Below are 12,687 nucleotides of genomic sequence, written 5' to 3'. Positions count from 1 at the left end.
AATGATTCTGGAGGTGTTGACTGCAGGGAAGAAGTCACCAGCTTCCCACATATCACAACTGGCAGGTAAGTTCATGCCCCTTCTCAGCCCTGCTGCAGAATTTTATTTTGCACTTTGTATTTTTAAGTACATGGGGCCTGATCCTTAAGCTCTTCAAGTAACTTGGCCAGGAGTCTCTGGCATGCAGCTGTTGCAGGGAGATCTTCAAAAGGACATTTGCTTCTTCACAGGTCATAACTAAAAAGGCTCTGAATTAAATAGATGCTTATCTTAGAATTCAGGAGAAGTTGGAGCTGAACCAACATGCAGTGGATTTGGGATACACCTTTCTGTCTGCTCCAGTGAGGCATCCAAAGAGCCAAATTAAAGGGAGCTTGATGTAATTTCCTACAAACAGGGCTACTTGCATGGATTTTAATTTTTAAGTAGGAATATTCTGCCTTTCAAAGAGGGAATTTGGGAGCACAAGTATGAAAAGGCTTATTTTCAGAAATTGAGATGCTGCAATCTATTTATATTTTTCTGTCATAAATGATGTTTTCCTAGCATGGGGCCAAACGGTGCCCTTGGTTATTGAATGCAAATCTGCTGATTTAAATGGAGTTCACTGCAAGTGGGAACAGGACTTAGCCATCATTTTCCTCTGCTGTCTAATCACTGTAGTCTGAAGAAAAGCAACATATGTATAATGGTAGCTGAGATGCAGGAGGGGTGGAAGCTTTCTACCAATGAGAGCCACATTAAATAATTAATTCCCAATTGCCTTTCTACATTAGTGCTTTTGGCTATAAAAGCTGGTCAGCTTTGTAAGGCCCCAGGCAATGAAACATTTGGTGCATTGTCAGTCCAAAAGTGGAGGTAATAGATATCCAGCGTGGCTGGAAAAGTGCTGCTCTCCATCCTGCCATTTACATATTCCAGCTGCACAGCCTCATTCCTCATGCCTTCCTCTGCCTTACTGAAGTTTGACAGGACAGCATCTCTTCTGAGTTGGCTGCTGGAGAAGCCAAAATTGTATTTATTTCATCAAAAAAGAGAAGAACTTAAGGTCTGAGTCTAAAAATGGAGTGTACAAAGCAGCTCTCTTTTATCAGCAGACAAATCTGACAGGTTAATAAGGAAAAGACTGAATTTCCTCCTCCTACCCCATTTGCCTCCCCCCTTTTCCCATCTGCTGTCCCCCAAGCCCAGCCTGTCACCTCAGGTCACGATGGGATCTTTGGGGCTCGTACGTCATCCGCAAGAAAGGTCTTGCCATGAGAAATGACTTCACAGAGCTTTGATGTGCAAGGCATCAGAGGCTGCTCCCCTCACCTTCTGAGATCAAGATACCTGTGCCTGTGTGTATGAAGCTGAAGAAGAAAAGGAAGTGCTGGAATAAATTGCCTGGGGAGGTGGGAGATTCTCTGTTTAAAAACAGGTCTAGACAAACATCTGTCAGAAAATACCGACGTCTATTTGATCTTGTCTCGGAGCTGGGGGAAAGACTGAATGGTGCTGTCAAGTCCTTTTCAGCCCTGAGAGAACACAGTTGTACACATATATTTATATCTGCTCAGGTGTGTGTATAAATGTATGTATTTCCCCACTTTCAGGGACAAGCTCTTGGCCCCTATGATAATTTGTGTCTGTGAATCTTGCAGGTTAATTAACACCCAGCTTTGCTCTCTCTTGGCTTCACCAAATTTGAGTTTCAGTTCTATTTTAACGTCCTTTGTGCCTCGAGTGGATCAGATCACAGTGTCTAATCTACTGATGGTGTTTCTCTCGTGTTCAAGTGAAGTTCCTTCAGTTCTTGGAGATTTTCAGCAATTCCACTTAACTCCCAAAGCACAGCTGTGCACTTCTTGAGGTAAGGTTGTAGTAGAAACTTATCTTTGCCATCAGTTGTAATGGATGGGTGCTTGGTGAAGTTGTAAGGCTGAACATGAGTACAGCACGAAAATTTGGTTTTTTTCTGATTATTTTTGTACACAATCACTTTCCAAAGCGTTCCTCAGCTTTAAAGACAGCGTGGTCATGGCTGCTGCTGGCACCCCCATAATTTCCTTCCAAGCACACAGACCTCAGCAGGGTCAGTGAGCTGCAGGATGCAGCTTTGAGGAGTGTGTTGGCAGCTCATTTGTGTTTGTGCATGGAGCACTGGGAGACACCAAGGGCCAGGACTTGTGATCCTCTACACAGCTTCCAGTATTAATTATAAATACTTAATTAAAATACATTTGAAAGGGAGTTTTATCACTCTGATGCTTCCCTAAAGATGGGGTCCTGTGCAACTCAGCATTTGAGACAGAGGGGAATGATAAAAAACTTACATTCCAGGGACGTGAGAAAGGGTTTTGCAGGGCTGAAGCGGAGGAAAATATACAGCAATTTTTCTGTTGCTGCCCCTAGAGCACAATTACACCAGGCAATGCCAATGTTCCCTTGACATCCTGGGGTGTGGAAGCAGGAGGTGCTGCAGCAAGTCGCAGAAATCAAACACTACAATTAATTTTGTAGCAGAAATTGAGCTCTGAGTTTCTGAAGCCAAAAGCTGGGATGAGCCAGGCTGCAAAGGCTGATCTAGGATTTTAGGCTCCATGAGATTTCAGAGGTGGCTTCTCCTGCTTATCCACCTTATCCTTCCAAATGGTCCCCCCCCAGCAGAGCCCCTTGTAGCCACATTTGTGATCTGATGTCCTGGCTGAAGTCAGCTGCTCCTGCAGAGTGCACTGGTGCAGCAGGCTGAACTCTGCAATGACCACGGAGGGGACACATCACTACATCTGCCAAGACCACAGAGAAGCAGAAACCTTTGTCCTGGGGATAGACAGGGGCAGAAAGCCCTGATGGTGCCTGAGAACGAGCAACCAGAGCTCAGGAGTGTGTCCTTGGGCAGGGTTTGAAGAGCAGCTGAGAGTTAAATTCCCATTTTGGGCCTTCCTAGCAGAGCTGAGCTCTCCTGCATGTTCAAGGACTGTGAGCAGCAGGGAGGAGAAGGGGAATGATGAGCTCCTTGGGTGCAGGAACCGGAGGGGCTCTTGCAGGGTGTGCTGTGTCCCAGCTGATGATGAGTGTGGAGCAGGTTTTGACATCAGGACAAGGAACTCTTTGCAGGCCAACCTGATGCAGGGCTTGGTCAGGCTGTGCAGCAAAAGCAGGGAGAGGGAGGGTGACTGTCCCCTGGAGCCACATCCACGAGGAGAGAGCTGTTCCAGGAGGGAAAATGAGCACACAGGAGTTTGATGCTGGGACAAGGTCTCCAGCTCTGCAGCAAGGGTGATAGAAATCACACATTTCACAGAGGATCCCGTGGAAGTACAAAGGGCTCAGATGGGCTCTTCCCCTTCTCTTATCTCACCCTTTTTTGTTTTAAACACCACTTTTCCGAAGGTCTGCCTGCAGAGGGTGGGGCAGGCAGGACACCAAAGGCAAAATTCCTGTTTGCCCTTCTCAGTGGCACATTTGCATGCACCAGAGGCATCGGTGTCAGAGGTGCTTTGGGGGCAAGGCAGGGGAGGAAGAGGGAGAATCTTCCTCCCATTTTGTTTTGTACATTCCTTCTGCTGGTGAACTGTTACCACCGTGGCTGGGGAGGTTTTTTCTGATGCCTCTTGGGTTTGTTCTGCAGCCAGCACTTCTGATTCTGTCTGGCCACATATTGTATTTGGCTGGTTGTCTCTCTCACTCTGAAAGTTCCTATTTTTTTGGTTTAATTTTTTTTTCTTTGTGGCATTTTAATATCTCACAACTGGCACCTTTACCAAGAGATTAAAGGTCTGTAAACAAACAGCTGCTTTACAGGCAAGCTTTAACACAGGCAACAGGTAAGAACCCCTTGTAAAAGAGAATTTGGGGAAAACTTCTCGAGTGTGGGTAACGCTTTTAAAATATTTCTTCCACAAAACTAGGTATTACAAACAATTCCTGAGCTAACACTCAAGTAAACCACCACGAATTATTCAGGTAATTAAAACTTTAAAATAATTTTAGGGGAAAGTAGGACGGAGTGAAGCATTGTTGACCTTGAAAAGTTTCTACAGTGATGAGAGAAAATCCAGATACTTTTGGATGGGTGATACAGGCCGTTCAGCTGCCTCTACCTTCAACTTCAGGGAAGGAAGGAGAAGATCCACAAATCTTTTATGGTAATAATTTGTTTCACACTCTGGTAGAAAAGTCTTTGGAAATGTATCCAAGGTTGTGCTGGAGCTGTCTTGGCACTGTAGGTCTGGCCTTTTTATTGAGGTTGGTGAAAGCACTTCAGAGCTTGGCCCTGGGCATTGGGGAGAGCTGGATGTGGGGATCATGCAGCCAACAGACACAGTCAAGGAGCACAGATCCCATGGCAGGGAGTGGGTTTGTCCTCCTGTGAACTTGTGTAAGAGCAATTTTCACTCACACCCGTTCCTTTTGATGATCTAGAGTAGATCTTTTTCCTCTTCATCACCTGAGAGTTTCCATGTTCTGTTCTCCATGAAAACCTTCCATCTGGAAAGTTCTGGGGAGCTCCTTTCCTGGCAGGGTGTCTCCCTGTCCTGCACCCCCCTCTCCTGCCTGGCACATGGTGTGGAATGCATGGGCAGGTGCTGGAAGAGTGCAAGGGCACAGATCAGGAGTGGCAGCAGCTCAGAGCCCTTCCCAAGGGCTGGCTTTGGCAAATCCCAGCCTGGCCCAAGGTTAAGGACTCCCCAGCTCCAGGGAACAGTGTGGCCCTGGCTCTGCATGGAGCTGGCATGCTGGGGGACAGGCTGAGGCTGTGGAAGGGGCTCGGTTACAAGGACTCCAGGACAGAGCTGAAATGAAGCACAAGGGACAGAGTGTGGAGGTGGATTAGCCAATTAATGCACAGCTAATTAGGGGGTTGGAGCCAGGCATGCAAGCCCTGCTCTCCTCCTCTCCTGGTTCTGACCCCTCTCACTGTGAGTGTGACACAGGGAGCCACTGCAGAGCACTACAGGAAAAGTAAATATTGCTGTTTCAAACAGAGAATGGTTTATTCCAAAGTAGAACAGAGGCTGTGTTCTCTTGGAGAGCCCACATTGAGCTCAGGGGGTTGTAGCACACCCAGGTGCCAGTGAGGTGCCAGGTGTGCCACCCTAAACCCACGGGTGACCAGGGGATGTGTGTGGGGCTGCTGTGAGCACATCCAGGGCCTCCAGAGATGCTCCATCAGCTCCTCCCTGCCAGCAGGTCCTTAGCTGGGGTTTGGGCCAGTTTTGGGCCAGGTGCCCAGGGCAGGATGGAGTCACTGGGGTGCCAGTGGAGCTGTGAGGATGCAGCTGGAGCAGGCACAGAAGGCAGAGATGCTGGGGGAGAGGAGGGTACAAGCTCTGCCCTTCCCCACTGGAGCTGTGTGATCCTGTGTATAATCCCCTTAGCTTCAATGGCACCATGGTGATTTACAGCACTAATGCTTTGATCCAGAACATGACGGACCATGGGACACAAATTAAAAGATGAGAGATGACTGCAAAGCACAAGTTTCCATTTGTGGCCAGCTATTTTGTGAGGACGTGACAGCAACCAGGTGTGAAGATCTTGCAGGAGATGAGGGGAAAACCAAGCCAGTGCAAGCAGATTTGTTAGAATGTGAATGGGAGCACAGCAGAGTAAGTGCTATTAATAGGATTTGCACAGATTAGTAAACTAATCTGTGCATTTCAGATTGGATTTCATATTATGGAAAAGAAAATTAAGCCACATACCACACAGACTTTCCAGGCAGTGGTTTGTGAGTGTGATCTATTTGCTGGTAGAAGTGGCTGCTCAGGGAAGGTTGTGACAGCTCTGATGGGTGCGTCAGTGGAGCAATGATATTTTCTGAAAAATCTTTTCTTTAAGATCTTTTCTCTTGAGAAGCTGAGAGGCTTCAAGAACAAAATGTAAACAATGGTTATCTGCTGCTGTGGAATGCAATAACTAGATCTGTGATCGGTCTCATAGAATTGTTTCTAATTAATGACCAATCACAGTCAGCTGGCTCGGACTGTCTAAGACACAAGCTTTTATTATAATTTCTTCTTTTTTTTATTCTTAGCTAGCCTTCTGATGAAATCCTTTCTTCTATTCTTCTAGTATAGTTTTAATATAGTATATATCATAAAATAATAAATCAAGCCTTCTAAAATGTGGAGTCAGATCCTCATCTCTTCCCTCATCCTGGGACCCCTGTGAACACTGTCACAGGTCAGGGACACCCACTGGGAGCCCAGGAGGGGGACAGTGCTGAAATGTCTGATGTACTGATGGGGAGATATAATATAATATAATTACATAATATAAAAACAATAGATGTTACATATGAAAACATAATATAGAATATATGTAAATATATACTATACATGTAAATATATTTTAATATGCACTTATTAATATTTATATTCATATATTCATTAATAAATATATAATATGTATAAATAGAATAAATATATATAATATGTACTATATAATATATTCTATATTATATGTCATATAATATAGAATATAGAATAAATATATAATGTATTATATATAATGTATTCTATATTCTATATTAATATAGAAGATATATTTCGATATTTTATGCATATATTTATAAATGTGTTTGGTCAGTAGGGTCTGGCCTCAGTATTTTGACTGTGCTATTCCAGATGGGTGAACCCCAGCCTGGCTGTGCCTCTTGCCACAGAGGAGGGAATTGCTGTACTGGTGTTGTACTGATGGGGAGATAGAAATCCAGATATTTAGGAGCTGGACTTTTGGTTCCAAGTGATTAACATCAGCTAATCTTGGGATAGTTATAGTTCAAGCTGCCTCTGAGTAGGGCTTGAAAAATAAAGTGTAACTCATCTTTCTCTTGGTGCTTCCTGTTATTTTGCAAAAAATGCAAGTATTTGGAACATTTAAACACTCATTATAGTCTGGACTGAAGGAAGAGGACCATTGGCCTTTCAAATTTCTGTTTTAGGCCAAAGCTTTAAGAGGCAGAATGAGCTGAGCAGCCCAGTGATTTTTCTTCTAGCGACACCTTGTTAGGTTGCAACAAAAAAAAAATCCCAAAATTGGTTTGAGTTGTCTGGAAGAACAAACACTTCAGATTTTTCCAGGGCCAGGGCTGAGGGTGGCAGCTAATAAAAGACACTTCAAGAAGGTTTCTCTCCCTTTTCTACCTCCTTTCCCACAGCCCTTGAAGGTTCCTCTCGTCCTTGCTATGGGTGATAACTGAGCTGAAAACCATTTGTTACAACTGGGAGCCATTTGCTTTGTGCTAATTATGGATACACCAGAATGCAGTTTGTGTGCAGAGATGTACTGAGGTGAGGTGTGGAGCTGGGGTCTCCAGCAACCTGCCATGGAATGGTCTGTGCTGCCAGCCCTGAGTGCTGCCAGCAGCAGGATGCTCTGGAAATCATGTCTGTGTTACACAGAGATGTAGGATGAATTTTCTTTAATTCCTTAAAAACAGAACTGCTTTTACAGTGCTGATTTTAGAAAATGCATTTGTATGCTATTTTTGGGGGGCTGTTTTTTAGGTCAGTGAAATGTGTCTCTAGCTTGAGTTATACTGAGGGCTTTTTTTATTTTAAATCAGCTATTATCTTTACTGATTATACTGCAATAGTCTAGGAAATTAATTCAAAAGCCTACTTTTGAATTTTATGGGAATTTGAGCCCAGAGGCAGCTTTGACAAATATTCTCTTGAATTTGTAGACTATTTATTACTTTTATTTCTAAAATGGCACCTATTTTATACCCTTGTTTATTTTCCTGAAGTGTCTTGTTGCACAAAGTGCTATCAGACAGAAAGGTTTGGAGAGAATGAGGCAGCACCAGATTTGAGACAAAATGCAGATAGAGAGATAGAGAGATAAATAGATAGATAGATAGATAGATAGATAGATAGATAGATAGATAGAGAGATACAGAGATAGATAGAGAGATACAGAGATACAGAGATAGATAGAGAGATACAGAGATAGATAGGTAGATAGATAGATAGATAGATAGATAGATAGATAGATAGATAGATAGATAGATAGATAGATAGATAGATAGATAGATAGATAGATGTGATACACCCAAATTTATATGTATTATGTCTTGGAGACCTTCAGTATCTCCAAATTTATTTCTGTATTTTAAAGCCAGGAACTTAAGAATGAAGTTGAGCAGGAAGTTGTGGCCATAACTCCTTTGCCTACTTCCCCTCTCTCGCCATCTACTAAATATTGCAAAGCCCATAAATTGGGAAAGGTGACAAATCAGATTGTTGCTTAAGATTGAGACTTGGGGCCAGGAGATTTCAATCCTGCATTACCTGGAATATATCATTACTGACAGACTTGTTGGGATTCAATTTCTACCAGCTATAAAGTGGGATTCTCAAATTGTGTCGTGCCAGCCTCGTTGCCTTTGATGACATGATACTCTGCTTGGAAAGGGAAGAGCCATCAGATGTGACACAGCTTGGCATCCACCAGCCTTTGGTGCTGTTCCATGCCCCAATGAACTGGGGAAATGTGATCTGGGCAAAGTCTCTGCAGGGTGGGTGGGAAATTGTTCTGAATCAGTGATTGTCTTGTGCTTCCAGGTCAAAATATCACCATCTCTTGATCAAAGTGATCAAAGTGATCTCTTGATCAAGTGTTTCAACTCAGCACAGCTTTAGGCTGTGTTTGCAGGGACATCTTGGATGTTGGAAGAGGGTGTGCTTATTAAATACAGATGAACTGATGATTGTGCATGAGTTTCACAGGGTGGGGACCTGGATGCTGAAACATCTTGTGGTGCCTGTGCTGGAAGCAGAGCTTGCAGGACAGGAGGCACTTCTTTCACTGGATGTGGCTCTGGAAAAGCCTAAGCAGGACTGTTCTCTAGTTTAGGGCTTGGGTATAGCTCTCCTACTGCTTCCCAGTGTTATGAGTATGTTCAGCTGCTTATTTCACGTTCATTTGTGCATTCATTGTGCAAACCAAAGGCAGAGCTAACCTAAGCCTCAAGCCAGGAGAGCTTCATCCCATTGCTTTGGAAAAGTCAGCCCCAGCAAATGAAACCCCTTGAGAGTTGCTCAAATTTGTGTTTGTTACCCAGCAATGGCAGCAAGCATTGCTCACCTGGGCATGCTGAGAAGTGCTCCTGCTCCTTCCACATTTCTTCACCAAGATCTGAACCTTTTACACTTACATTTTGCATCAGTTTGGGTTATGAAAGCAAGTCTTGTTTCAGGTGAATGATGCTCATGACAACAAGGAATAGTCATTTGGTGGTGGCCTGGAGGACCAGATCAGCTGCTTATTTCACATTCATTTATTATGGCTTCTAAAAAGACCCTAACAACTGAGAATAGTTAAGAGATGAACAGAAATAGGTGCTCCCCTGTACTTTAATCTGAGGGTCTGGTCCTCCAGGCCACCACCAAATGACTATTCCTTGTTGTCATGAGCATCATTCACCTGAAACAAGACTTGCTTTCATAACCCAAACTGATGCAAAATGTAAGTGTAAAAGGTTCAGATCTTGGTGAAGAAATGTGGAAGGAGCAGGAGCACTTCTCAGCATGCCCAGGTGAGCAATGCTTGCTGCCATTGCTGGGTAACAAACACAAATTTGAGCAACTCTCAAGGGGTTTCATTTGCTGGGGCTGACTTTTCCAAAGCAATGGGATGAAGCTCTCCTGGCTTGAGGCTTAGGTTAGCTCTGCCTTTGGTTTGCACAAGACAAAAAACCCCACAATAGCTAAAAGAAACTGAAGCCAGAAGGGATTTACTGAGACCTGCTGAGCATAGCAGGAGGTGCCAAATGTGCTCCTGACACCTCTGTGCTGGGCCAGTGAGGTGTCCTGGAGCCATGGAGGGCTGGCTGGTGCTGTGTGACCTCTGTCCTGGGAGCAGGCATCCTGCAGCACAGTTGGTCAGGCTGTGCCTGGAACGTGCAGCATGCCCTGTGCTCCTGGGAGCCCTTCCAGGCCCTCCCTGATAAAGCCAGACCCCAAAATAGGCTGCTATCAACAGCCTGCTGCCAGGTGCTGCTGTTTTTGGAAGCCCTGGGTCCCACCTCACATCAAGAGGTCTGCAGGGCTGAGGGGATGATAGCAGCCCCTAAAAACCTTCCTTGGAATTTATCTGGCGGGTCCTGAGGAGTTCACAAGCCAAAAAAAGCCATGGGGAAGATGCCACAGGGGCTCAGCTGAAGCCCCTCAGTGCTCACTGACCTGGAGGCTGGGCCTGCTGGGGTCTTGTACCCAGTCCTTGTGGGTGCATGTGTAAGAAAGAATCTTATTTTTCTGCTCTGGAGTTCGTGGCTTTCTTGGCAAAGCTGGGGGACACCAAACCCTGAGGGTGATGTGAGGAGTAAAAACACCTCAACGTTTTGTTTGAAGCTCTGTGGAGAACAGCACTACATTAGTAGGGAAAAGGAGGAGAAAGGCTATAGCAGCCCTCAGAAGCTGATGTGACTCCCCCACAGGGGTGTGATGTGCCTAAATCCTTGCATATGCTGGTGCTGTCACTTTCCTGGAGTTTGCAGCTCTCTCTTACTGATATTGAGTCTTCCTCTCCTCCAAGAGCATCACTAACAGGGCAGTCAGCCCCTGCTGCCTCTGCTGCTCTTCTGCCACAGCCTCTGAGCAAGGGGACAACAAGTTTAGCATCAGCAGGTCACATATCTGAACCTGTCTGTGGTGGAGTTTTGAGACTGGGCTCTAATATATGTTGCCTGCAAGAAGAAGAAGAGACTGCACCTCTTGCACAACTTCATAGTGGACCTCAAAATAAATATTTTTTTTTTTTTATTCTTAACCTGGTCAGTGCTCACTTCCACCTGCATGCAGACAACACAACAGGTAGTTTTTTTTAATACAGACAACTTGTGTATTTGTATGTGCTTGGGGTGGTGTTGAGTGGTGCCTTTAGAACTGCCTTCTGATTCCCTGGCCTGCCTTGGTTTGATCAAGCAGCAGTGAATAGCAAAATCCCCAGTATTTTCCCTAGGACATGAGTAACATCCAAATTGTCATTTGTTCTCAATGTATTCTTTTAGAAGCCACTGACTTAGGACGTGCAAGAGCATGCCCAGCTCAGGCTCTGGACTAACCCATCCTCATTCCCCTGAGCATTTCTCCCCCTCAGCTCCTTGGGCTTGGTGGGAGATGAGTCAGACCTTTCTCAGACTGCCTTGATCTGGAAGTGGGTGGCTTTGGAGTCCTCCAGGGCCTGCATGAGCATCACCCTGAGCTACAGATCCAGGCAGGAACAGTTTTTTGGAGGCTGAGTGCTTGGAGGCTCAGGGATGCTGCTCCAGGACCAGTCCAGTTATCAACAGGGCTATTGGTCAGCATGGGAACGTGGCTGGAAACACAACAAATAAATGAAAGCAGCAAGCTCAGCTTTGGTGTCAGCAGCAAGTCCTGCTGCTGCTGTCATGGGAGGTTGCATCCAAGAGGGATTGGGCTCCCGAGGAGGTGCCGTGAGCCAGTGGGCAAAGCAACAGGGGGAGGCAGAGACCTGGCTTTGCACCCTGCCTGTGCCACCCACCCTGCATCGCCCCAGGCACACCACCTCACCTCCCTCCCCTCCCCTCCTGCCTCCTCCCATTCCTGTGAGCCTCAGGGGCTGCCTTTACAGCTTCAGGCAGTGCAAGGGATGCCGTGAACACGGAATTCACTGCCTGCCAGCGTGCAGAGCAGGACAGAAAATGATGCTGTGTAACATTCTGGGAGTCCTTTTATAGCACAAGGTCTAGCACAAAGCACTTTGGCTGCCACAACAAAGCTTATTGATCAGCCTCAAGTATTGCAAATTGTGTCTTTCTGCCCGAGAAGTAACAGGATGGAGAATTAAAGCACTTACACGGGAGAATATCGTACATGAGTTATTGAGTAACCATCAGCACTGCTCCAGGGCTGCTCCATTGCTCTGGACTGAATGCAACTTCTGAACATTTTATCTCTTTCCTTCAGCGTTTTCAGGCATGTGCCAGCTTCTGTAGCATATAAACTAGGTGCTATTTTTATTGAATCTGGCTTTAATGCCGTAGATTTTTCACACGTGTGTTGGTTTTTTATTGTTGGTCTCATTCCTGAACTTTCTGGCACCTCTAAGTGTGAAATCAGTTATGTGCACGTTGCTTGGCAGAGGAATTCCTATTTCTGGGAATCATTTTCCTTCTAAAATGTATTTTTATATTAAAAATGTGATCTGTATCTATATACCAGCCTAAGACTCCAGCCCAGAGATTTCTGCAGCCAGAGATCACTACAACAAGGGATGCAACCTGGAAGGAGACCTCTGCTTTCCAAGCTGTGAATATTCATATTAAAATCTTGTTTTACTGACCCAACCTCTGCCTCTTGGAGCAGCAAAATCCCCTTCTGATCTGGCACCAGGGAAAAATCAAGACAAATATAGAGGATAATAAGTGATGTCTTCCAGCATTGTCTCCCTGCTAGATCAAGAGAAACCACCCATCTCCTGAGCCTTCCCACCACCAGCTCCATCCCAGCTACTGCCTTGGCAGCTCCCCCTCCTCCCTGCAGCATCCCCAGGCCCTGTGGGAAGGGCAGGGGCTCAGGGATCCGGCTGCCCACCCTTCCCAAGGTGCTGTCTCCCCTTTTTCCATCTGTGCACAGGCTGCCAGGGAAGAAGGAGAAGAAGGAGCCGTGGCTGTGTGTGGTTTTCTCGCCCAGGGTGACCTGGAGCACATCTGCGGAGCGCTCCAAAGCAGCA

This window comes from Geospiza fortis, unplaced genomic scaffold (assembly GCF_000277835.1).
Source record: "Geospiza fortis unplaced genomic scaffold, GeoFor_1.0 scaffold23, whole genome shotgun sequence".
In the NCBI taxonomy this organism is placed as follows: Eukaryota; Metazoa; Chordata; class Aves; order Passeriformes; family Thraupidae; genus Geospiza; species Geospiza fortis.
This window is presented reverse-complemented; position numbering follows the sequence as displayed.